This window comes from Triticum urartu, chromosome 5A, assembly GCF_056163025.1.
Source record: "Triticum urartu cultivar PI428250 chromosome 5A, HENAU_Tu73, whole genome shotgun sequence".
NCBI classification, from domain to species: Eukaryota; Viridiplantae; Streptophyta; class Magnoliopsida; order Poales; family Poaceae; genus Triticum; species Triticum urartu.
Window position 1 is genome coordinate 468,667,531 of NC_141877.1, and position 13,894 is coordinate 468,681,424.

Here is a 13,894-nt window from a genome sequence, read left to right on the forward strand (position 1 = left end):
GGTTACACAAGGTCGGTTACAAGGGAGGAGATCTACATATCCATATTGCCTAGCTTGCCTTCCACGCCAAGGAGAGTCCCATCCGAACATGGGATGAAGTCTTCAATCTTGTATCTTCATAGTCCAACAGTCCGGCCAAAGGATATAGTCTGGCTGTCCGGAGACCCCCTAATCCAGGACTCCCTCAACGAGGATGTGTTACCGAAGTTCCTTCCTTTTGAAGGGAAGTACGTCTCCGTTGGAGCGGTGTGGAGGCACAATTCTCCCCAAGAAGCCATTAGGGCCACCGTATTCTCCTCACGCCCTCACACAATGCGAGGTGTCGTGATTCCACTATTGGTGCCCTTGGAGGTGGCGACCAGACCTTTACAAACAAGGTTGGGGCAATCTCCACAACTTAATCGGAGGCTCCCAACAACACCACAAAGCTTCACCACAATGGACTATGGCTCCGTGGTGATCTCAACCATCTAGGGTGCTCAAACACCCCAAGAGTAACAAGATCCGCTAGGGATTGGTGGTGGAATCAAATTTCTCTTGATGGAAGTGTAGATCGAGGCCTTCTCAACCACTCCCGAGCAAATCAACAAGTATGATTGGCTAGGGAGAGAGATCGGGTGAAAATGGAGCTTGGAGCATTAATGGACCTTATGGGGGAAGAGGTATTTCAACGAGGAAGAAGGGGACCCCCTTTTATACTAATGGACCCCATCCAACCATTACCCTCAAAACTGCCCTGCAGAGGGCGGTACTACCGCAGGGGGCAGCGGTACTACAGCTGGACCCAGCGGTACTACCGATCCCCCTTGAGGTACTACCGCCCAGCCTGGGAGGGCTTTAAGGTAGAGGAGGGACCGTGCCCAGCGCGGTACTGCCGCGGTGGTAGGGCGGTACTACCGCTCTCGAGCGGTACTACCACACCTACTACCGCTGCAAGTGCTGCTCAACCCGACACGAGATGCGCCCCCCTCGAGTCGAGGCGGTAGTGGCCCGGTACTGCAGCGGTACTGCCGCTGAGGACCCTCAAGCGGTACTACCGCTGGGCACCGCGGTACTACCGTTGGGGCCAAAGACTGCCCATCCAGCAGGGAATCAAACCTCCAATGACGCGGGAAGGCCCAGAGGGTGTGAAACAGAAGTGTACGTGATGATTCCACCCTAGCCTTACCAAAGCGGACCCCTCTTGATAGTACGGTGACTCCTACGAAACTAGTCCACCAAACAAGAAACAAAAAAGCTACACCGTCTTGAAAAACACTCCGAGGGGAAAGAAATCATCTCGTGCCAAAGGATGAATCTCTGAAATGCTCAAAGCACATGGTTAGTCCGCAAACCTGTTGTCATGAATCACCAAAACTACATCGAGAGAGATATGCCTTAACAATGATCTAATCGAAAGTTATTATTTTCAAATGTAATTATATGTGAACAAAGAGTATGCATGTACATTGGACTATTGGAGATGGAACAATTAAATTGTGGTATGCATGTGCTACAAAATAGTTCTAGTGAATGATGACGTGTCATATTTGATGATGTGGGGGGCTGCATGTTGAGAGAATTAGACTTAGTGTGGATCAACTATTTATGTATTATAGATTTCTCAGGCAAACATATACAATAAATATATATTTGGTGGTATTGATTATCAAATTATTTTTGTTGCACAAATGGAAGAAAAATGGATCTATTTTTTGTTTGACTTAATTTATGAGACATTACTGTACACATAAAAATGAATGTTTTTTCCAGCAAAAGAGAGGTCTTCCTCTCTGATTTCATTTAAACAATCCATATGGTCTTCGACAAGCAATACACCTCAGACTTCCATCTTTATTTATTGTTTTTACGCTAATTAAGTGATAAAGGAGTAGTAAATAAGAATCTATATTCATGTGGTTAGTATATAATAAATCTATAAGACAAATTGACATTTGTAGGACCTAGTAAGTTTCGGTTTGCCACTCTAATGGGCATAAACTAACTTTTTCGTAAAGAACTCAATGTTTTATACCTGGTATACATGTATGCTTTGACAAAACACGAGGTGTGCTTGTAATACTTGATTGTGTAACTTGATTTGTGGTATTATTGATTAACGTCATAATTACTATTTCACGTATCAAAAAAATATAAAGAGTTTGTTGTCCGAAAATATGTATGATTAATAAGTCTTAACAACAAATGATTGTTTCACATATGGAGGTTGTTCCATACCACAAGAGCCAGCATGGGAGGGAAATTTCCCCTTCTCCCTCCCAGCGTCCTGTTGGGGGTTTTAAGTTGCGCAGCCACCCACGCACCACTGGGAGATGCAACCTTTGACCGGCTCCAGCTGCCTATTTGTCTCCACTGCAACTGCAACGCTACCCGTGATGTTTGATGCCTCTATTTTATACACCCTTTGAGGCTCATTGGTTGCATATTATCTCCATATATCATGTCCCATTGAGCCAATTACATGTCCATTATGCATGATTTCCAGTTTATACTCTTTTCATTGTGCGCATCGCATAGTTTGTAGTTTTTCATTTGTTTTGTTGCGTCTTTAGGTGTTTTGGAGAAACCATGCACCAAACGCAATGAAAAGGCCAAGGTTGGCACCAGATTTGGGCATTTTGGAGTATCAAATATGACAATTTTTTAAAGTTCCCAAATTGAATATACAATACTGTAGGTTCATCAGCGTCATACATACGACTCCAACGAGATGAAAAACGTCAAAATCAGAGTTTGTATGCGAAAATGGTGGCCAAAATACTAAAGGGGTCCAGAGAGAAAGACGGCGTCGGGTACGACCGGGTTCGGTCATACCAGGCCGAGAAAGTTGCGACATCGCCCAGATCTCACTCAATTCTTCATGGATTTCATCCATGTTTGTTCCCCTGACTATTAGGATTGGATTTGGCTCATGTAGAGCCCTTTGATCAAAGGGGGGAAGCTACATCAACGGAGGAGCCCCGAGAAGGCCTCCGATATATACACATCCAACCCTAGCTACCGACAATAAAGCTCATATCACCATCTTCATATCCCGTGTTGCTCGAAGACCACCTCCACCATCGAAGAAGAGCCAAGACAAGTAGAAGGAAGAGGAGGCTATACCACCGCATGATGTCTACTACGCAACCTTCTTCTTGTAGACTCATGTTGGGCCTCCAAGCGTAGAGTTTTGTAGGACAGTAGCAAATTTCCCTCAAGTGGATGACCTAAGGTTTATCAATCTGTGGGAGGCGTAGGATGAAGATGGTCTCTCTCAAACAACCCTGCAACCAAATAACAAAGAGTCTCTTGTGTCCCCAACACACCCAATACAATGGTAAATTGTATAGGTGCACTAGTTCGGCGAAGAGATGGCGATACAAGTGCAATATGGATGGTAGTATAGGCTTTTGTAATCTGAAAATATAAAAACAGTAAGGTAACTAGTAAAAAAGTGAGCAAAAACCATATTGCACTGCTTAGAAACAAGGCCTGGGGTTCATACTTTCACTAGTGCAGGTTCTCTCAACAATGATAACATAATTAGATCATATAAAAATCCCTCAACATGCAACAAAGAGTCACTCCAAAGTCACTAATAGCGGAGAATAAATGAAGAGATTATTGTAGGGTACGAAACCACCTCAAAGTTATTCTTTCTAACCGATCTATTGGGCTATTCCTATAAGTTTCACAAACATCCCTAGAGTTCGTACTAAAATAACACCTTAAGACACACATCAACCAAAACCCTAATGTCACCTAGATACTCCAATGTCACCACAAGTATCCGCGGGTTTGATTATACGATATACATCACACAATCTCCGATTCATCTATTCGAACCAACACAAAGAACTTCAAAGAGTGACCCAAAATTTCTACCAGAGAGTCAAGAAGAAAATGTGTGCCAACCCCTATGCATAAGTTCACAAGGTCACATAACCCACAAGTTGATCACCAAAACATACATCAAGTAGATCACGTGAATATCCCATTATCACCACAGATAAGCACATGCAAGAGATACATCAAGTGTTCTCAAATACTTAAAGACTCAATCCGATAAGATAACTTCAAAGGGAAAACTCAATTCATTACATGAAGGTAGAGGGGAAGAAACATCATCAGATCCAACTATAATAGGAAAGCTCGCGGTACATCAAGATCATGCCATATCAAGAACACAAGAGAGAGAGAGAGAGAGATCAAACACATAGCTACTAGTACACACCCTCAGCCCCGAGGATGAACTACTCCCTCCCCGTCATGGAGAGCGCTGGGATGATGAAGATGGCCACCTGTGATGGTTTCCCCCTCCGGCAGGGTGCCGGAACGGGCTCCCGATTGGTTTTTCGTGGCTACAGAGGCTTGCGGCGGCGGAACTCCTGATCTAGGTTTATTTCTGGGGGTTTCTATATTTATAGGAATTTTTGGCGTCGAGAACAAGTCAGGGGGTCCATGAGGAGACGACAAGGACGGAGGGCGCGCCCTCCACCCTTGTGGAGGCCTCGTGGCTCTTCTGGCCCAACTCTTTTGCTTCGAGGGCTTCTTCTGGTCCATAAAAAATCACCGTAAATTTTCAGCTCATTTGGACTCTGTTTGATATTCCTTTTCTGCGAAACTCAAAAACAAGGAAAAACAAAAAGTGGCACTGGGCTCTAGGTTAATAGGTTAGTCCCAAAAATCTTGTAAAATAGCATATAAATGCATATAAAACATCCAAGATAGATAATATAATAGCATGGAACAATAAAAAATTATAGATACGTTGGAGACATATCACCGCACCGCTCTAGCCTTCATGCCGGTGCCATCTCCACAGGTGTCATAGAGACCATTTCCTGTGCTCCCTATGGGATCGATACTCCTTCGGAAAGGCTACAACTAAACCTTTTGCACTTTCAGGACGTGAGCGGGGTGGCGAGACGTGGCGCTCGGCGTTGGGCCATGACGCATTGATGACCCATGCACGTGGATTAGGGACGGGCGGCATCATGATGAACTAAGCGAGGGCTAGGGCAAGCGGCGGAGTGGCTACGAGGCTACAGGGGAAGGGAGGCACACATACACACACAAAGAGAGAGAGAGAGAGAGAGAGAGAGATGGAGAGAGAGAGCAGGGTTGGGGGAAGCGCCGCTTCGTGTAGAGGCCATGACGCTGCAGAGCGGTGCCTCTGTCCCATCCCGTCGGGCCCCACTGCAGAAGTTTTGGTCAGATATGTCCCCCTTGGCCCGTTGCAGTTGACATGACTAGTGGTGGGTCAAATAGAGGTGCAGTCGGTGTGGTGAACTAGTGGGTCACAAATGTAAGAAAACATAAAAGAAATAAATCGTAACATGAGAACAGAGATGGCGCGTGGTGTCATGCAACTAATTTCTTCGCAAGTGGTAGTTGTAGAGACCCAAATAGGGGAGTTTGAGTGACAGGGGTCGAACACTAGTGGACATCGAAAATCCTTTTCTTAGTTTGTTAGCTCTGTGGAAAAGGTAAATATATGTTAGATTTTTCATGGGAGAAAGTGTGCAAACCTCATGTGTATATACAGAAAAACACTAATAGCACAAATGAAAAAGAAACTTGGAAAAAAATCCAAACGACTTACAAATAGTCTATCCCTTACTCCACTTGTCAAGCCATTCTAGTGTAGCCACGAATAAATCTCGTCATCTCAAATACTACCAACTCTCCTACAAAAACATCTTATATTTTGAGACGGAGGTAGTAACTACGACTCGCTGAAATTTCCAGGATAGTAATGCTAGTTGATAATGTTGGGGAACGTAGTAATTTCAAAAAAATTCCTACGCACACGCAAGATCATGGTGATGCATAGCAATGAGAGGGGAGAGTGTGATCTACGTACCCTTGTAGATCGACAACGGAAGCGTTTGGTTGATGTAGTCGTACGTCTCCACGGCCCGACCGATCAAGTACCGAAACTACGGCACCTCCGAGTTCTAGCACACGTTCAGCTCGATGATGATCCCCGGTCTCCGATCCAGCAAAGTGTCGGGGAAGAGTTCCGTCAGCACGATGGCGTGGTGACGATCTTGATGCACTACCGTCGCAGGGCTTCGCCTAAGCACCGCTACAATATTATCGAGGACTATGGTGGAAGGGGACACCGCACATGGCTAAGAATATGATCACGTGGATCAACTTGTGTGTCTAGGGGTGCCCCCTGCCCCCGTATATAAAGGAGCAAGGGGAGGAGGCAGGCCGGTCCTATAGGCGCGCCAAGGAGGAGTCCTCCTCCTAGTAGGAGTAGGACTCCTACTAGGAGGGGGAAAGAAGTGGGGAGGGAGAGGGAAAGGGGGGGCGCCACTCCCTTCTCCTAGTCCAATTTGGTCCAGGGGGAGGAGGCGCGCGGCCCACCTTTGGCTGCCCCTCTCTCTCTCCACTAAGGCCCATATGGCCCATTACTTCTCCCGGGGGGGTTCCGGTAACCCTCCGGCTCTCCGGTTTTCTCCGAAATCACCCGGAACACTTCTGGTGTCTGAATATAGCCGTCCAATATATCAATCTTTATGTCTCGACCATTTCGAGACTCCTCGTCATGTCCGTGATCACATCCGGGACTCCGAACTAACTTCGGTACATCAAAACTCATAAACTCATAATACAACTGTCATCGAAACCTTAAGCGTGCGGACCCTACGGGTTCGAGAACAATGTAGACATGACCGAGACACGTCTCCGGTCAATAACCAATAGCGGAACCTGGATGCTCATATTGGCTCCTACATATTCTACGAAGATCTTTATCGGTCAGACCGCATAACAACATACGTTGTTCCCTTTGTCATCGGTATGTTACTTGCCCGAGATTCGATCGTCGGTATCTCAATACCTAGTTAAATCTCGTTACCGGCAAGTCTCTTTACTCGTTCCGTAATACATCATCTTGCAACTAACTCATTAGTTGCAATGCTTGCAAGGCTTATGTGATGTGCATTACCGAGAGGGCCCAGAGATACCTCTCCGACAATCGGAGTGACAAATCCTAATCTCAAAATACGCCAACCCAACATGTACCTTTGGAGACACCTGTAGAGCACCTTTACAATCACCCATTTACGTTGTGACGTTTGGTAGCACACAAAGTGTTCCTCCGGCAAACGGGAGTTGCATAATCTCATAGTCATAGGAACATGTATAAGTCATGAAGAAAGCAATAGCAACATACTAAACGATCGGGTGCTAAGCTAATGGAATGGGTCATGTCAATCAGATCATTCACCTAATGATGTGATCCCGTTAATCAAATAACAACTCCTTGTTCATGGTTAGGAAACATAACCATCTTTGATTAACGAGCTAGTCAAGTAGAGGCATACTAGTGACACTTTGTTTGTCTATGTATTCACACATGTATTATGTTTCCGGTTAATACAATTCTAGCATGAATAATAAACATTTATCATGATATAAGGAAATAAATAATAACTTTATTATTGCCTCTAGGGCATATTTCCTTCAGTCTCCCACTTGCACTAGAGTCAATAATCTAGATTACACAGTAATGATTCTAACACCCATGGAGCCTTGGTGTTGATCATGTTTTGCTCGTGGAAGAGGCTTAGTCAACGGGTCTGCAACATTCAGATCCGTATGTATCTTGTAAATCTCTATGTCTCCCACCTGGACTAGATCCCAGATGGAATTGAAGTGTCTCTTGATGTGCTTGGTTCTCTTATGAAATCTGGATTCCTTTGCCAAGGCAATTGCACCAGTATTGTCACAAAAGATTTTCATTGGACCCGATGCACTAGGTATGACACCTAGATCGGATATGAACTCCTTCATCCAGACTCCTTCATTTGTTGCTTCTGAAGCAGCTATGTACTCTGCTTCACATGTAGATCCCGCTACAACGCTTTGTTTAGAACTGCACCAACTGATAGCTCCACCGTTTAATGTAAACACGTATCCGGTTTGCGATTTAGAATCGTCCGGATCAGTGTCAAAGCTTGCATCAACGTAACCTTTTACGATGAGCTCTTTGTCACCTCCATATATGAGAAACATATCCTTAGTCCTTTTCAGGTATTTCAGGATGTTCTTGACCGCTGTCCAGTGATCCACTCCTGGATCACTTTGGTACCTCCCTGCTAGAATTATGGCAAGGCACACATCAGGTCTGGTACACAGCATTGCATACATGATAGAGCCTATGGCTGAAGCATAGGGATCATCTTTCATTTTCTCTCTATCTTCTGTAGTGGTCGGGCATTGAGTCTTACTCAATTTCACACCTTGTAACACAGGCAAGAACCCTTTCTTTGCTTGATCCATTTTGAACTTCTTCAAAACTTTGTCAAGGTATGTGCTTTGTGAAAGTCCAATTAAGCGTCTTGATCTATCTCTATAGATCTTAATGCCTAATATGTAAGCAGCTTCACCGAGGTCTTTCATTGAAAAACTCTTATTCAAGTATCCCTTTATGCTATCAAGAAATTCTATATCATTTCCAATTAGTAATATGTCATCCACATATAATATCAGAAATGCTACAGAGCTCCCACTCACTTTCTTGTAAATACAGGCTTCTCCAAAAGTCTGTATAAAACCAAATGCTTTGATCACACTATCAAAGCGTTTATTCCAACTCCGAGAGGCTTGCACCAGTCCATAAATGGATCGCTGGAGCTTGCACACTTTGTTAGCTCCCTTTGGATTGACAAAACCTTCTGGTTGCATCATATACAACTCTTCTTCCAGAAATCCATTCAGGAATGCAGTTTTGACATCCATCTGCCAAATTTCATAATCATAAAATGCGGCAATTGCTAACATGATTCGGACAGACTTAAGCATCGCTACGGGTGAGAAGGTATCATCGTAGTCAATTCCTTGAACTTGCCAAAAACCTTTTGCGACAAGTCGAGCTTTGTAGACAGTAATATTACCGTCAGCGTCAGTCTTCTTCTTGAAGATCCATTTATTCCCAATTGCTTGCCGATCATCGGGCAAGTCAACCAAAGTCCATACTTTGTTCTCATACATGGATCCCATCTCAGATTTCATGGCTTCAAGCCATTTTGCGGAATCTGGGCTCACCATCGCTTCTTCATAGTTCGTAGGTTCATCATGATCTAGTAGCATGACTTCCAGAACAGGATTACCGTACCACTCTAGTGCGGATCTCACTCTGGTTGATCTACGAGGTTCAGTAGTATCTTGTTCTGAAGTTTCATGATCATCATCATTAGCTTCCTCACTAACTGGTGTAGGTGTCACAGAAACAGGTTTTTGTGATGTACTACTTTCCAATAAGGGAGTAGGTACAGTTACCTCGTCAAGTTCTACTTTCCTCCCACTCACTTCTTTCGAGAGAAACTCCTTCTCCAGAAAGTTTCTGAACTTAGCAACAAAAGTCTTGCCTTCGGATCTGTGATAGAAGGTGTATCCAATAGTCCCCTTTGGATATCCTATGAAGACACATTTCTCCGATTTGGGTTCGAGCTTATCAGGTTGAAGATTTTTCACATAAGCATCGCAGCCCCAAACTTTCAGAAATGACAACTTTGGTTTCTTGCTAAACCATAGTTCATAAGGCGTCGTCTCAATGGATTTTGATGGTGCCCTATTTAACGTGAATGTGGCCGTCTCCAAAGCATAACCCCAAAACGATAGCGGTAAATCAGTAAGAGACATCATAGATCGCACCATATCTAGTAAAGTACGATTACCACGTTCGGACACACCATTACGCTGTGGTGTTCCGGGTGGCGTGAGTTGCGAAACTATTCCACAATTTTTCAAATGTACACCAAACTCGTAACTCAAATATTCTCCTCCACGATCAGATCGTAGAAACTTTATTTTCTTGTTACGATGATTTTCAACTTCACTCTGAAATTCTTTGAACTTTTCAAACGTTTCAGACTTATGTTTCATTAAGTAGATATACCCATATCTTCTTAAGTCATCTGTGAAGGTGAGAAAATAACAATATCCACCACGAGCCTCAATATTCATCGGACCACATACATCTGTATGTATGATTTCCAACAAATCTGTTGCTCTCTCCATAGTACCGGAGAACGGTGTTTTGGTTATCTTGCCCATGAGGCACGGTTCGCAAGTACCAAGTGATTCATAATCAAGTGGTTCCAAAAGTCCATCAGTATGGAGTTTCTTCATGCGCTTTACACCGATATGACCTAAACGGCAGTGCCACAAATAAGTTGCACTATCATTATCAACTCTGCATCTTTTGGCTTCAACACTGTGAATATGTGTGTCACTACTATCGAGATTCAACAAAAATAGACCACTCTTTAAGGGTGCATGACCATAAAAGATATTACTCATATAAATAGAACAACCATTATTCTCAGATTTAAATGAATAACCGTCTCGCATCAAACAAGATCCAGATATAATGTTCATGCTTAACGCTGGCACCAAATAACAATTATTTAGGTCTAATATTAATCCCGAAGGTAGATGTAGAGGTAGCGTGCCGACTGCGATCACATCGACTTTGGAACCGTTTCCCACGCGCATCGTCACCTCGTCCTTAGCCAATCTTCGCTTAATCCGTAGTCCCTGTTTCGAGTTGCAAATATTAGCAACAGAACCAGTATCAAATACCCAGGTGCTACTGCGAGCATTAGTAAGGTACACATCAATAACATGTATATCACATATACCTTTGTTCACCTTGCCATCCTTCTTATCCGCCAAATACTTGGGGCAGTTCCGCTTCCAGTGACCAGTCTGCTTGCAGTAGAAGCACTCAGTTTCAGGCTTAGGTCCAGGTTTGGGTTTCTTCTCTTGAGTAGCAACTTGCTTGCCGTTCTTTTTGAAGTTCCCCTTCTTCTTCCCTTTGCCCTTTTTCTTGAAACTAGTGGTCTTCTTGACCATCAACACTTGATGCTCCTTCTTGATTTCTACCTCCGCAGCTTTCAGCATTGCGAAGAGCTCGGGAATAGTCTTATTCATCCCTTGCATATTATAGTTCATCACGAAGCTCTTGTAGCTTGGTGGCAGTGATTGGAGAATTCTGTCAATGACGCAATCATCTGTAAGATTAACTCCCAATTGTATCAAGTGATTATTATACCCAGACATTTTGAGTATATGCTCACTGACAGAACTGTTCTCCTCCATCTTGCAGCTATAGAACTTATTGGAGACTTCATATCTCTCAATCCGGGCATTTGCTTGAAATATTAACTTCAACTCCTGGAACATCTCATATGCTCCATGACGTTCAAAACGTCGTTGAAGTCCCGATTCTAAGCCGTAAAGCATGGCACACTGAACTATCGAGTAGTCATCAGCTTTGCTCTGCCAGACGTTCATAACATCTGGTGTTGCTCCAGCAGCAGGCCTGGCACCCAGCGGTGCTTCCAGGACGTAATTCTTCTGTGCAGCAATGAGGATAATCCTCAAGTTACGGACCCAGTCCGTGTAATTGCTACCATCATCTTTCAACTTTGCTTTCTCAAGGAACGTATTAAAATTCAACGGAACAACAGCACGAGCCATCTATCTACAATCAAGCATAAACAAGAAAGATACTATCAGGTACTAAGTTTCATGATAAATTTAGGTTCAATTAATTTACTTAAAGAACTCCCACTTAGATAGACATCCCTCTAATCCTCTAAGTGACTACGTGATCCAAATCAACTAAACCATGTCCGATCATAACGTGAGATGGAGTAGTTTCATTGGTGAACATCACTATGTTGATCATATCTACTATATGATTCACGCTCGACCTTTCAGTCTCCGTGTTCCGAGGCCATATCTGTATATGCTTGGCTCGTCAAGTATAACCTGAGTATTCCGCGTGTGCAACTGTTTTGCACCCGTTGTATTTGAATGTAGAGCCTATCACACCCGATCATCACGTGGTGTCTCAGCACGAAGAACTTTCACAACGGTGCATACTCAGGGAGAACACTTCTTGATAATTAGTGAGAGATCATCTTATAATGCTACCGTCAATCAAAGCAAGATAAGATGCATAAAAGATAAACATCACATGCAATCAATATAAGTGATATGATATGACCATCATCATCTTGTGCTTGTGATCTCCATCTTCGAAGCATCGTTGTGATCACCATCGTCACCGGCGCGACACCTTGATCTCCATCGTAGCATCGTTGTCATCTCGCCAATCTTATGCTTCCACGACTATCGCTACCGCTTAGTGATAAAGTAAAGCATTACAGCGCGATTGCATTGCATACAATAAAGCGACAACCATATGGCTCCTGCCGGTTGCCAATAACTCGGTTACAAAACAATCTCATACAATGAAATTTAGCATCATGTCTTGACCATATCACATCACAACATGTCCTGCAAAAACAAGTTAGACGTCATCTACTTTGTTGTTGCAAGTTTTACGTGGCTGCTACGGGCTTAAGAAAGAACCAATCTTACCTACGCATCAAAACCACAACGATAGTTTGTCAAGTTGGTGCTGTTTTAACCTTCGCAAGGACCGGGCGTAACCACACTCGGTTCAACTAAAGTTGGAGAAACTGTCACCCGCAAGCCACCTATGTGCAAAGCACGTCGGGAGAACCGGTCTCGCGTAAGCGTACGCGTAATGTCGGTTCGGGCCGCTTCGTCCAACAATACCGCCGAACCAAAGTATGACATGCTGGTAAGCAATATGACTTATATCGCCCACAACTCACTTGTGTTCTACTCGTGCATATAACATCAACATATAAAACCTAGGCTCGGATGCCAGTGTTGGGGAACGTAGTAATTTCAAAAAAATTCCTACACACACGCAAGATCATGGTGATGCATAGCAACGAGAGGGGAGAGTGTGATCTACGTACCCTTGTAGATCGACAACGGAAGCGTTTGGTTGATGTAGTCGTACGTCTCCACGGCCCGACCGATCAAGCACCGAAACTACAGGACCTCCGAGTTCTAGCACACGTTCATCTCGATGACGATCCCCGGACTCCGATCCAACAAAGTGTCGGGGAAGAGTTCCGTCAGCACGACGGCGTGGTGACGATCTTGATGCACTATCATCGCAGGGCTTCGCCTAAGCACCGCTACAATATTATCGAGGACTATGGTGGAAGGGGGCACCGCACACGGCTAAGAATATGATCACGTGGATCAACTTGTGTGTCTAGGGGTGCCCCCTGCCCCCATATATAAAGGAGCAAGGGGAGGAGGCAGGCCGGCCCTATAGGCGCGCCAAGGAGGAGTCCTCCTCCTAGTAGGAGTAGGACTCCTACTAGGAGGGGGAAAGAAGTGGGGAGGGAGAGGGAAAGGGGGGGCGCCACCCCCTTCTCCTAGTCCAATTCGGACCAGGGGGAGGAGGCGCGCGGCCCACCTTTGGCTGCCCCTATCTCTCTCCACTAAGGCCCATATGGACCATTACTTCTCCCGGGGGGTTCCGGTAACCCTCCGGCTCTCCGGTTTTCTCCGAAATCACCCGGAACACTTCCGGTGTCCGAATATAGCCATCCAATATATCAATCTTTATGTCTCGACCATTTCGAGACTCCTCGTCATGTCCGTGATCACATCCGGGACTCCAAACTAACTTCGGTACATCAAAACTCATAAACTCATAGTACAACTGTCATCGAAACCTTAAGCGTGCGGACCCTACGGGTTCGAGAACAATGTAGACATGACCGAGACACGTCTCCGGTCAATAACCAATAGCGGAACCTGGATGCTCATATTGGCTCCTACATATTCTACGAAGATCTTTACCGGTCAGACCGCATAACAACATACGTTGTTCCCTTTGTCATCGGTATGTTGCTTGCCCGAGATTCGATCGTCGGTATCTCAATACCTAGTTCAATCTCGTTACCGGCAAGTCTCTTTACTCGTTCCGTAATACATCATCTCGCAACTAACTCATTAGTTGAAATGCTTGCAAGTCTTATGTGATGTGCAT